At 52.2% G+C, this 13,239-nt stretch overlaps 1 long non-coding RNA gene across 2 annotated transcripts; it reads left to right on the forward strand.

Annotated features, from left to right (window-relative positions):
- On the forward strand, window positions 5,007-12,855 carry LOC100514211. 2 transcript variants are annotated; one of them, XR_001303139.2, is made up of 4 exons: window positions 5,007-5,227; window positions 9,828-9,865; window positions 10,607-10,872; window positions 11,423-12,855. It is a non-coding gene; the product is annotated as an uncharacterized LOC100514211 (long non-coding RNA). The 2 variants fall into 2 exon arrangements; XR_001303138.2 differs by having other exon boundaries at window positions 5,013-5,227; window positions 10,607-10,834.

Below are 13,239 nucleotides of genomic sequence, written 5' to 3' on the forward strand. Positions count from 1 at the left end.
CCTGCCTGTGCCTGGGCCATGTACACTATTCTTTCTACCAGTATATTCTCCTGATAAACTCTTGATTTATGGATGTATGGCTGGATGTACTTTTTGACGATGCCTCCTCCAGGAAGCCCTCCAAGCCCCCTCTCATGAGGTTAGGAAGCCCCTCCTTGGACTCCATAGTACTCTGGCCTTTATCTCTAGCCAGTACCACATTGTTTTGAAATGGAGTGCTTTTTTTTTTTCTTTTTTGGGCTGCCCTCGGGCACATGGTGTTCTTGGGCCAGGGCTGGGGATCAGCTTCAGCAATGCTGGATCCTTTAACCCGCTGTGCTGGCAGGGATTGAACTTCATCCTGGCTCTGTAGAGAGTCCACTGATCCCATCGTGCCACAGCGGGAACTCTGAAATGGAGGGCTTTGAAGCTGATGTGTCCCAAGGTCTGGGAGCAGCTTGGGGATGGGGAAGATACCTCGTCATCATTGTATCTCTACTGGTTACTGCGAAATGGCTGCGGAGGGAAGGGATCTCAGGGCCAACAATCATTCCTCTTAAATGTGGCAGCCCCCGGGCTCCTCTCGCTACTGGACTCCGCTCAGCCTCGGGGGCAGTCCCATTCAGCCCATATTGTCAACCACCACGTGTGGGCCAATGACTCCCATTCTTTCATTCGCCAACTATATATTAAGCATCTACTGTGTGCCAAACTCGACTTTTTTTTGGCCATGCCCACAGTATATGGAAATCCCGAGGCCAGAGATCAAACCCATGCCAGGGCACCAACCCAAGCCACTGCAGTGACACCAGATCCTCAACCTGCTGCACTGCAAGTGAACTCCCCAAACTCAACTTTTGTAGAGGTGACGTTCACGTGTGAGAAGGGGATGGGAGTACAGAAGATAAAGCACCCCAAACTAAGAACTTTCTGAAAAATGATGGTTACTAAGAAGCAATAAGGTCGACATGCCCAGTCTAACAGGAGACCTGAGCTGCTCTGTAGCTGTCCCTGGACTGCTCCCTCCCCAAGAGCCCTGCCGTCTGTGCTCTGTGCCCAGCCCCCCAGCCCCCCAGCCACTCAGCTGGCCTCCGCAGGCTGAGCTCAGCCTGTCTGCCCCGTCTCACCTTCCCCTGCATCTCCCAGGAACTCAGCTAAGTTTCTCAAGCTTCTCAGGCTTCAGTAAGCAATTTAACAAGTTGGGGCTTGTTTTAAAAAATAAATCAGATAAAAAGATTCCTGGCCCCAGCCTGTGAATCCGACTCCACAGGGGCCGCAGGTCCAGGAATCCATTTTAAAAGAGCCCCCCTCAGGGGGTTCCTATTGTTAGCTAAAAAAATATGCACAAGCTAAAGATTGAGAATTGCATTCTATTCGGTGGACAAAACTGAGGACTTAAGCCTGGGAGGCAGCATCTCTAGTGACCTGAGAAAACTGATCTGAGGAGGAGAGGGGGAAGCCGGGATATATAAGAGTTTAGCAACAAAGAGCAGGTAGTTGGAACAAAAGATTGCTGTTAAGAAAACTAGGAGTTCCCTGGTGGCTCAGCAGGTTAAAGATCCCGACTAGTATCCATGAGGATATGGGTTCGATCCCTGGCCTCACTAAGTGGGTTAAGGATGCTGCAATGTAGGGGTATAGGTCGCATGTGTGGCTTGGATTCCGAGTTGCTGTGGATGTGTTGTAGGCCACCTTCAGCTCCAATTCGACCCCTAGCCTGGGAATGTCCATATGCCAAGTGTGCAGCCCTAAAGAGAAAAAGGGAAAAAAAAAAAAAAAAAAAAAAAGAAGGAAGGAAAAAGAAAAAAGATCCAGTGTTGTAGCTGCCGTGGCATGGGAACCCTGGCCCCAGGGAACTTTGGCTTGCCTCGTGTGAGGCCCAAGATAAATAAGTAAATAAAAAGAAAAGAAAAAAGAAAACTAGATATCTCAGGTTAAGGAATCTAGCGCTTTTCCTTGTATGGGAAGATGCCAGAAGCTGGGCTCACTGAAATCATTCCTTTGAGACGCACCTCAGCTATCAGGGGCCAATATCCTGCGTTTTCACATCCTGAGGGTTCTGCAGTTTGAGGGTCACTAGATGGCAGGTGTTCCTTGTTTCCTTCCTGCATTCCCTCGGGGGCACCAGCTTGCCCTAGGAGGCGGCTACACTTGCTGATGATTCTGACATCCCTTGGTTACTGAGAGGGCAATGTTTTATTTCTCACTATCATCACAGCAGGTTAAGGATCCTGCGTTTTCACGGCAGCTTAAGTCGCTGCCGTGGTGTGGGTTCAATCCCTGGCCAGGGAACTTCCATATGCCATGGGCATAGCCAAAAAATCAAGGAAGTCTTCTTTAGGCGTCTCAGTGGGTCTCAATACTGACCCACTTTAGGACCATTTGGAGCACTGCTAAAACTGGCTGTGCAGGAGTCCCCATTGTGGTTCCCACATCATGTCCATGAGGATGTGAGTTTGATCCCCGGCCTTGCGGCTCCTATTCAGCCCTAGCCTGGGAAGTTCCATATGATGCAGGTGCAGCCCTAAAGAGAACAACAAACAACCCCCCGCCCCCGTCCCGCAAATTAGCAGTGCAACAAACGGGATCTCGTTTTCCAGAAATGGACCTCAGTGGTGTTCTACCGGTGATTCTAAGACCTCTGAGTTGGTGGCTAATATGTATAAGAGTCAAGGGGTGGGGCTCAGCCCCTAGCACCTTGTCCCAAGGAGATTCTGTCACTAGTGTTACAGAAGCCCGCACTGAGAAATGCCTCTTCTAGCCACACTGGACTCCCCAGCCAGGCTTTTGCCTGGGCAGTTTGAGATACCCCTCTCAGCTTTGTCCTCCGGGGAACTCAGCCTGGAGGTAGGACAGAGCCTGGATGGAGAGGTGTCTTGTTTCATCAAACATCAAACCTGAACTAATTCATGTGCTTGAGCTAACTGTCCAAAAGTCATACTATGTTTGTTCACAGCTGTCTCTCTTCTACTTCTTAACTAGCTTCTTCAGACCTCTCCCTAGTGTTGTTGACATGGGAGTCACCTGAACTGGAGTGGAGCCACCTGCCCTCTGCTCCAGACTCCGGATGTCACAGGGACTGGCTGGGACTGAGCTGATGTTCAGGAAAACTGGCTTTGCCTCTTGAGGGATGTTGAACCCAAAGACACAACCAAGCCAAAGATCAGGAGAAGGAAGGCTGTATTACACGCAGCAAGTAAGGAGAACACTGGGGATCTTTCCTAAGGCGGTGTCTTCCCGAACAGAAGAACTGGGGAAGTTTTAAGATAAGGGTACATGCATATTCATGAAGGGGCTTGAGCAGAGGACAATTCAGCAAAGAATTGAAGCAAAGGTTAACCGAGTTAGGTTCCAGTTGACTTAGTGTTTAGAGCCTGGGGTGGGGAGGGGGTGTTTAGGTTCAGCCCAACAGCTCAAGAAAGTGCTTCAGGCTAATCTTTATCACTGAAACAGAACTGGAAATTTACAACTGATTTGTGGTCTTTGCTATTGTTACAGCTCTTGCCTGATAACAGTGCTTGTTCCCTTGAGCTTACTACTACTGGTACTTCTTCAGGGCGAGCATTGTGGCCAGGCTTAGATCACAAACCGGCTTAAGCCAAAAATGGCTTCTCTTATGTCAAGAAAGCCATGTCTGGTTCCCTTTCTGTGGGGGCTCCCTACCTTATCTGCTCACACTGACACTTAACAGCTTCTGTACCTTGGTCAGCCCTAGAGCAGGGTCTTGCCTTTTCTGACATCTCACAGATGCACATCAGGGAGATAAGATACAGACAGAAAGTGTTGAAGTCACAAGATAGGCACACACACTGGAAAAGCAATAGGGACAAGTAAATGACAGACTCGGTGTCCATCCAGCCCAGTCCCTTTCATGAAGAAATTTCGTCCAGAGAGGGAGGGCACCTGCCCAAAGTCACACAGCTTTGTCTTTCCTGCATAAAGACGATTGTGAAGCAGAAAGTCCTTGGGACTTGGACATTTAATAGAATGTGAGCTCTATGACGTGATGGCAGAGGCTAAGTTGTTTTCACCTGGTCTCTGGCAGAGCACCAGGCCCATAGTAGGTGCTGAAGAGGTGTTTGGTACGCGAATGAATACATGAATCTGGAAAATTTGAATTTTAATCCTTGTTCTGGTACTAAAATAGCTGTGTTGGAATGACCCGGGTTGGAGTTCATTCAGATACATGGAAGGAAGGACAAGGAAGTCGGAAGGACAAACGCAATAGACACACAGAGTCAGAGAAGAGAAGGGAGCTGTAACTGCTTTCTGCACTCAATAATCAATTTTTAGTTAACAAGATGTTCTCAGAGTCCTTAATCCTCCCAATTGTCTGGAAGCAGGTGATTTCTCCTGTCTAGATTACCATCTGATGTAACACCTATCTTTTCTCATTGGGAGGTAGAAATTTTGGTTTGCTTTTGACATTCCCGCATCCCCTGGTTGGCGCAGGGCCCAATTTATGAAGCTTTCAGTTCAACCAAGCCTTCTAAACCCTCTAGGCCCTGAGTGGCTTCAATTTACAGATTAGGAAACTGAGGCTCTGCGAGGTGAGATTGCTTGGCCAAGGTCACACAGAGACTCCTATCATCACCACTCCCACAGCTGCTAAAGGACACAATCGCGCAAACCCGTATGGCACAAGCGCCATATCCTTCCTCCTTCCTTTCGCAAACCCTTTCTTCCAATCTCTTCTCCATCATCCACTCGCTTGCATCTGCGTCTAGCCAGGATCCCTAAGCCCGGGTGCGATCTGTTATGCTTGCGGCTTTGGGAAACACGTGCTACTCGGGTGAATGGATCGCACGTCCCCACCCCGCCAACAGCCAATCACAGCCTGTCAGAGGTCGGACACTTCCGCCTATTGCGGGCAGCGGCCAGGGCTGTGCGGCCCACGTGGGGCTCTGGAGACAAGGGAGTAGGCGGTGGTGCGCCAGGGGCGGGCTCCCCAGCCTGGCCACCAATCCAGGGTCCCGCCGGGGATGCGAGGGGCGGGGCTGACGTGGGGCGCCAAGGCTTAAACGTGACGGGCAGGAGGGCGTAAGGAGGAGTCCGGAGCAGGGAGCGGAGAGTGACAGGCGACGCTGTCCAATAACAGGAGGGGTTGGGCTGCCTGAGCCAATAGAAAGTCCGTAAGGCGGGACGAGGACTGCAGCAAGTTCGGTTGCGCGGAGACCGCAGCTGTTCCCTGTCAGTGGAGGCAGCGGCTGTAGAGGCGGTGGCGACGACTTGCGGCGGCAGCGAGGAGGTGAGTGCCGGCGGCGCTGAGCACCTTCCTCTTCCGCAGCGGGTCGGAGCGGGTGGGCGTGCGCCGGCGCTGCCGCGGGGGACGCTTATGTAAGGGTCGCGCGCGCCCAGGCGCGCGGGCTCCACGAGTGACGACTGGAGAAGACGGCGGCGGGCGGTGCGCGACGCGACGCGACGCGGCGCGCGCCGCCCCTCCCCTCCCCCTCCGGCGGGGGACTGTCTGCGCGAGTTCCCCCGCTCCTCGCCCCGCCCGGGGGCCCCTCTCCCCGGTCCTCCCGGCCCGCTGCCCCGGGAGCATCCTTCCGCGCGAGCGCAGCCTGGCTTCGTCCGCCCCGCACCCTTGAGGGCCGCCGGCGGCTTTATTCTCGCTCTCCGGCCCATTTTGCAGATGGAGAAACTGACGTGTGGAGCCCACAAAAGCCTCGCGCGAGGTGCCTGAGGGCTCGAGCCCAAGTCTATCAGAATCCGAAGCCCAGGGGTTGCCCATCCTACGGGCAGTTGCTCAGCTCTCAAGAAAGCGGTGGCGTGTAAGGCTAGGGTTTTCCATGTTCCAAGTGCCTGCGCTCCACTTCCCCCAGGATCCTCCTAGTAACCCCGGGCAGCATTCTTGTAATTCCCCTTCGTTTCAGAGGAGGAATCTAGAAGTGCCCAGAAGCGATGATTAGGAGGTGGGGCTGGGCTCAGCCCGTTATTTCTGCAGTTTTAGCAGTTTCCAAAGTGCAATGAGGAGCAGCTGGCCCTCGGGAAATGCCCTCCTGGGCACGGAGTGGAAGCCCTGGCTTTGAGGCCCTGCCATACAGGTTCCTTCCAGCACATCTAGCTTCGTGTACTTGAGTGAGTTGGTTCACCTCTGGGGACCCTTTTCCTCATCTCACAAGTGGCTGAGGCTAGGCCAGGTCCCTAAGTCCCTGGAAGCTTTGACGGTCTTAAAAATCCGATTACAATTCACTTTGTGAGAAAGAGTAGGGCAGGGATGCCCATTCTGCAACTGAGAAAACTGAGGCTCAAAGAGATGCCGATATTTGCCAGATCACAACCAGAACCTCCCTGGTTGTGATCTGGCAAATATCGTCTTTGCTTTCCCATCGCTCCCATACCCACTGCTACCAGCAGCCCTGGCCTCCCCACTTCTCCTGCCTGTGATGCAAATACTTGTGCTGGGGTGGATGTGCTCAGCATTTCTGTTCTCTTACAGCTACAGCTTCTCTGCTTGCCTGCTCTTCATCTAAACTTTTGAATGCCTTTTTTTTTTTTTTTTTTTTTTTGCCACTGCATGCAGTGGCTTGATGTGGCATCTCAGTTCCAAGATCAAGGAACTCGGGCTGTAGGGGTGAAGAGCACCAAATCCTAACCACTAGACAACCAGGGAACTCTCTTAACTCTTGGGGTCTTAACTGTATTCTTTGCATACCTGTCGTGCTCAGGATCCTAAACTGGGTGCTGAACAAAGACCTGGGAGACGAGGTGTTCTGGAATTGCCAACAGACTGGTTGAGGGAGAGGAAAAGAAAGGGAACGTAAGCAGCAGTTCAGCATGCCGCAGATGTCTGTAGAGAGCTGGTATCGGGAGGTGACATGTGGCCGAGGGGGACATGGATGAGGAAGTTCCACAGAGGCTGGCACATCAGAGCCAAATACACACTAAAGCCGGGGAGAGGGGAGAAGAACCTGGCATGGGTTGGAGAAGGTTTTAGGGATGAATCGAGTTGTGAGCCTCTTGGTTCTGCCACTGACAGTGAAGAAGCAGTGATTGATTGGATTTAAACAGTCAAGTTTTTATGATGGAGTACAGGTGAGTTTTAAGTGACTGGAACCTACCAGAAGGCGGCTGAGGAAGGTGGAAGGAGATTGCCGAGGGAATAGCACTTCCCAGTTGAGTGTGAGAAGTTTGGTGGGTCACTGCGCAGATGTCTCCATGGAGAAGTAACGAGGCGAGGGCACTTGCTAAGGGGCGGGTAAGTCGGGCGAGAGATGGGGTCCCAAGGTGTTAAGGTGCCTGGTTGGGCTCTGAAGGCCAGCAAGCGGGCCTGAGCCACAGTTTGTTTTTTGCCTTCTAGTGAGCGGCTGTGAGCAGGTGTCCTCGTGAGAAGTTTCTTAGTGGCTGCTCTGCCCTGCGGGAAGGGCTTTGTTCACTGTGGTTGCTCAGTATGTACTTGTTGAATTGACTTTGGCCACCATTCAAAGTTTCCGCAGTTTACCCCACTGTCCGCTCTGATCCTGCTTCCCCATCTCCCTGCTGAAGCCAGCTGCCTCGGTTCTCGCCCCAGGATCACCTCTCGGAGAGCTTTGCCTTGGTGTTGTAACCCATTGGGTGTCCCTCCCACCTGTGACGTGCCAGTGCAGGCGGTTTGCCCTGTTTTGTCCTCTGCCTTGCTTGCTCTCGTCTGGCTTCCAGCACCCCCGGTGCTGTGTTCCGTGCCTGTCCTAACAATGCTCACGGAGGTGCCAGAACAGGGGCAGGGCTGGCCTGCGCACGCAGGTCTCATTCCAAGCGGCAGCATGTTCAGGAGCTATAGGGGTGACTGTCATGTGTCAGAGCCTCTGGGAGGGAGGCCTGGGCAGGCACCGACTGTCCAGATGTCTGCCTAGCACGCTAGCTGGACCCAGCCTCCCGCGGGAGAACATGTCTCCTGAGGACCAGTGCCGGCCTTCCCTTTGGAGGCCTCCCAAGAGCATCTTGCTCTCTCTGAACAGGGCCCACCTCCCACATCCAGAAAGGGTGCCTGTCCGGGGGCCCGTCTCTCTCCCGGAGGCATCCCTCACGGAAGCGGGCCGTTTCCCCCCCCTCTCTGAAGCCTCACCTGGGTCTGCCTGGCCGTCCCCTCCCCTCCCCTCCCCTCTGTCTCCGCTGCGGATGCTTTGCCAAGCTGTCAAGGGGCCTGGCAGTGGAAGGCGGGGAAAGGACGAAGAGAGTAAACCATTTCCTCTCACTGATGAGAAGATAGGAGCCCATCTGTTGGGCTTTTTCTTCCATTTGACCTCACAGGTACCCTCTTCTGCCTCAGCCTCACCTGAGACTAGTCTCTGGTGCCCGGAAACTCCCTTCTCCTTGTCCTTCCTCTGCTGCCTCCTGTTCCTGGTGACCTTGTTCTCTGCAGGACTTTTCCTTTTATCTTGTCCTGTCAAGATTACTTTTCAGGGGAGTTCCTCTGTGGCTCAGCAGATTAAGGACCTGGCATTGTTGCTGCTGTGGTGCGGGTTCGATCCCTGGCCCGGGAACTTGCACGTGCTGAGGGCGAGGCCAAAAAGAAAAAATTGCTCTCAGGCTTTCCTGCATTAAGCCTTGCCGTATCTATTCTGTTGGATGTGGGTTTATTCTTTTATATTAATTATGATAAGTGATGATTTATTGTTATTCATAAGAAAAGCCAACCTTTGTTGAGCTCTTACTCTGTGGTGGCGGGGACCTTGCTAAGCCCCCTTTATGTAGTATTTGATGATCACAGCAGCCCTGCCACAAAAGCACCGCTAGCTCCTTGTTTACAGATGGGAAACCGTGGGTGAAACGAGTCGCTCGGAGCCACGCAGCTAGGAAAGGGGCTGTGGCTGCAAGCTGGCAGCCGCAGGGTTCCCGCCTGGCTCCCTAACCTCTATTAACTAGCCCCCAGCACCTTGCTTTCTGGAACTTGGGGAGCAGGGCCTGTGCCTTCTGGCGAGGTGCTTTATGCAGGGCGCGCTCGGGAACATGTTCTGAACTGAATGCCTCAAACATTCATTTGCATCCTTGACATAATGTACCAAGGCAACTGGTTTTCTCAGAACAGAGACTTAGTTCATTGGGTGGTTTGCTGGCCTGTATCTCTTATTTTGCTCTTCATTGACCAGTGGCTTGAGCTGACGGACAGGTGTGGCCTTTCAAAAACAAACAGGCTGTAAATGCTAAGTGGTCCCACACCACCAACTGGGCTCCGGTGGGTCCAGACACGGGGTGTGCGTGTGTGCGTGTGCGTGTGGTGGGGTCTCTGTAGGAGAGGATCTGAGGAAATAGATACACCAGCTTAATTTGTGTCAGGACAAATTAGAGCAAGACAGGAACCAGGAGCAGAGAATCAGAGGGGAGGTGGCTCCTGGAGGATTGGGAACAGCTCTGCAGAGAAAATGGGCCTGGGGCTGGCTGGAGGCTGGCAGGAAGACAAAGCCCCTCAGTTAAAGCAAGAACAGTTTCTAGAACTTCTTGTTCTTGTGTAGCTGGTGGCAGAAAAAGGTTTTCCTTAAATGCTCCCCACTAAGCACGTTGGCTGATGTCTGCGCGCATCCTCCGTACCAGGCATTCCAGACGCACCTGTGCCTTGAGTGGGTTACCTCCTTGGGGACCGTCCACATGGCGGGTCTTGTCATACCCTTGTCACAGTTGAAACAAGTTTTGAGTGGTTCTGGGATGGGGGGGCGGGGGAGGGCAGAGCAGCAAGCATGGAGCCCAGGCAGCTGGACGACAGAGCTGGGGTGCCCTCGGCGTGGCGCTGGCCTGGTCCCCCGCCCCCAGATGAGGGGCAGCAAAGCAGCAGTTCCTCTCTGGGTTCTTGGTCTGTGCCGGCCCCACCTGGGTTCTCTGGGGAATGCGTGGAGAGAAACAAGGGTAATGCTTTTCCTCTCTCTATTTAGGTAGCACCTGCCTTCCGAGAGCTGACAGAACGCTGAGGGTAAGTCCTGGGCCTGGATCCAGGTCAGTGGGATGCATGTGGGTCGCCTTCAGGAGCATCTGCTGTAGAGCTTAGCAGCCTGGCTCGTCAGTTCCGGAGCACAATAAATAAAAAAGGGCCAAGCTCTGATTTCTGGAAAATATAAGCCGTCTTTGTCTGTTCCCAACTCTCTTGCTTGTCTGGGTTTTCACGGGAAAGCAGTTGGCCAGCCTCAGCAGGAGGCCCTACTTCTGGAAGGGCCTCGCCTATAGGGGGTGAGGGCTGGGGCCCCCCCCCAGGTCCGCAAGAAGCATCTGCAGGGCAGGGCGGCCTCTGAGAAGACCCCTTGAGTCAGTGTGGAGAGCAGGCCGCTGGGCTCAGGAAGTGGCTCTGTCCACTGGCTGGGAGAGCACTTGACCCGCGTGCCAGACAGTGACGCTCAGCCTTGGGAGTCACGGTGACGAAGGGCTGAAGGCTGACTTGTCCCTCCTTCCCCGACATAGCTTGTTCTGTGTGCCACTGCTGCCCTGTAAACCTCCTGTGCTAAGGTCTCCCCTCGCACAGGAAACTCTGCTGATCGCGCTGAGCCCAGGGCATCTCAGCCTGAATGCCAAGCGAGGCGCTCGTGACCGGTGTCCACCCGAAGGTCCCGTCTGTCTCTGGCGGCTGGCTGGGGAGAGCGTCCCAGCTGGACATGATGCTGGCTCTGTCTCGTGTCCCGCCTGCATTTCAGACACTGATCCGCTCTTCCCTCCACCACAGGCAGGCCAGCTGCTACCCCCGGTTCACAGCCAGGTGCCCTGGGAACTGTGTGGCTCGGGGACAACTGCCCAGAGCTCAGGTCCAGTGCTCAGCATGAGGACTCCTTTGTTTGGGGATTTTTCTCGGGTGACCCCTCCGGAGCCAGAAGCCGTTTTCCTCTCCGAGATGTTCCATCGCCCTTGCTTGTCCCAGGTCTTGGGCCAGCAGTGGCCGTCTTCCACTCTGGGAGTGAGTCTGCTGGGAAAGGCGGGCCGAGTGTACGGCAGGTGGGGACGGTGGAGACAGCTCCGGACCTTTGACAGACCCCACCCTCCGCAAAGTTTCCACCTCCTGTCCGGGCTGATAGAGCTGAGCATTGCTCCTTTTCCTGGCATCCCTGTGAGGAGGAGAGGGGGCCACTGGCGGGAGGCTCCCCAAAGCAACTCTCTTGTGGAGCTGAGAAATGGGGGCCCAGGGAAGGCCAATTAGCAGCATCCAAGATTCTGATCCTCCCCCTTTTCCTCAGAGCATCATCTTTTATTGCATGTCTTCCCCAAATCCATCACTAGGAAGGGAAATTTAGTTGCCAGGAAGGGCCCCCTTCTCCGAGGTCGTCTAATTAGTTAAAGCATGTTTGGTTCCTCAGTCCTGAAGTCCCACTCAGTCCCTGGAGCTTTGCTTAGTTACGGTCACTAAGACTCTGCCATTGAAGGTCCCTGCCCTCCCCTGTCCTCCTTCTGTCTCCTTGGTGACCCTGGAGGGAGGTGGATGAAGCCTCTGGGTCAGCTCAACCCCACGGCCCCCGCCCCTCACCTCTTTTTCCTGATCTGCCTGCAGGCCAGAGAAGCAGGAGGGGGCTGGGATGCCAAGGCCGCTCGCGTACGTTTCCACCAGCTGTATGTGGAATGGGGCCAGACTCCACATGTGGCAGCTCCTCTCCTGACCGACATCCGTCCCCGCCTGAGGCCTCGGGAAAATTCCATGATGTGGCTGTGCTGAGTCATGCTTAGTGTCTGAGGATCCGTATGTCACCTTTCGCGTGTCTGTCACTGGTCAGCCCTGGGTCTGGGAAAGGCTGCAGCTTCCACAGCAGCCGTGATATCCTGCTGCTGATCCTTTCTGTTTACCCACTGCTGTGTGCCTCTCCCGAGTGCTTTGACTGCTGTGCCGTTTATCAGTATATCATTGATTAATATTAAATACTAAGTGGATTACTTATTCTGGAAAATATTCTTCTCATGAATGAAGAAACTGAGGTTTGGAGAGACTAAGTGACTTGGAGAATTTTGGGTGACTGGCGAGTGGCAAGTCTGGGTGAGATTTTTGATGATATCTCACTCCCACACACCCCCCCTTGTGGTTTCTTGTGTAATGCAAAGATTATTCAGAAGATACTTTGGTTGAAAAAAATGATTTTCAATTTGTTCAAGTTACAAACTCAAAAAAAAACTCACTCTTTAAGGGCTAGACTTTTCCATTTAGCTTTTAAGTATAGCCTACAAATCTTTTCTGTTCTTTTTTTTTTTTTTTCTCTTTTTGATTCTAGAAAATTTTAACAATCACTTTAAGGGGCCCTTTGGTTAATACTGATCCATTTGCAAGATTAACTCATTGGAAAATTCCAGATCGAGTTTATGAATGACGTTCAACTTCCTTTAATTAATACTTGCAAGTGTCTGATTAACAAAATCTTTAATACTTCAGTATTCCTGTAAATCTAATAATTTAAATGGACTCAGTTTTTCTTAAGCATTCCTGTGTTGTTTTATGTTTTATTATTGACGCAGCTTTATTGAGGTATTTTTGACAGAATAAACTGCACATATTTTAAGTGTATGCTTTATGTTTTGACATATGCATATACTTGTGAAATCATAACTGCAATTAGGACAGTGATTATCCCAAAGCATCCCCACGCCCCTGGGCAATCCCTCCCTCCCTCATGCCCCTTGGCAATTCCTCTTTGCCTCCCTCACCCACATGCAACCCTGAACTGTTTTCTGTTACTATAGATTAGGTTGCAATTTCTGGAATTTTCCAGAAGCGGAATCATGTAGTGTGCATTCCTTTTTGGTCTGGCTTCATTTACTCGGCATAATTATTTTGGAATTTGTCCATATTGTGTGTACCAATAGTTCCTTTCATTGCTGAGTAATATTCCATTAGCGGAAATTCCACAAGTTGTTTCTCCACTCACCTTTTGTTGGTCATTTTCGTTGTTTCCAGTTTTTGGCGATTCTAAATAAAGGTGCTCTGAGCCTCTGTGTACAGGTCTTTGTATGGGCATGTATTTCCTTTTCTCTTGGGCAAAGGTGTAAGAGCGGAGCGGCTGGATCGTGTGGTAGGTGTGTGTTTGACTTAAACTGCCCAGCCGTCTTCCAAAGTGGCTGCACCATTTTACATTCCCGCCCACCAGCAACGGATAAGAGTTCTGGTTTCTCCACATTCTCACCCACACTGGATATGACCAGTCTTTCATTTTAGCTGTTCTAAAAGGTGTGTAGTAGTATCTCATGGTGGTTTCAATTTGAATTTCCCTGGTGACCAATGATGTTGAGCATCTTTTCATATGCTTATTGGTCATCTGAAATACTGATTTTTTTTGCATTTTTTAAGGGCTATACCTGCAGCATATTGAAGTTCCCAGGCTAGGG

This window comes from Sus scrofa, chromosome 2, assembly GCF_000003025.6.
Source record: "Sus scrofa isolate TJ Tabasco breed Duroc chromosome 2, Sscrofa11.1, whole genome shotgun sequence".
In the NCBI taxonomy this organism is placed as follows: domain Eukaryota; kingdom Metazoa; phylum Chordata; class Mammalia; order Artiodactyla; family Suidae; genus Sus; species Sus scrofa.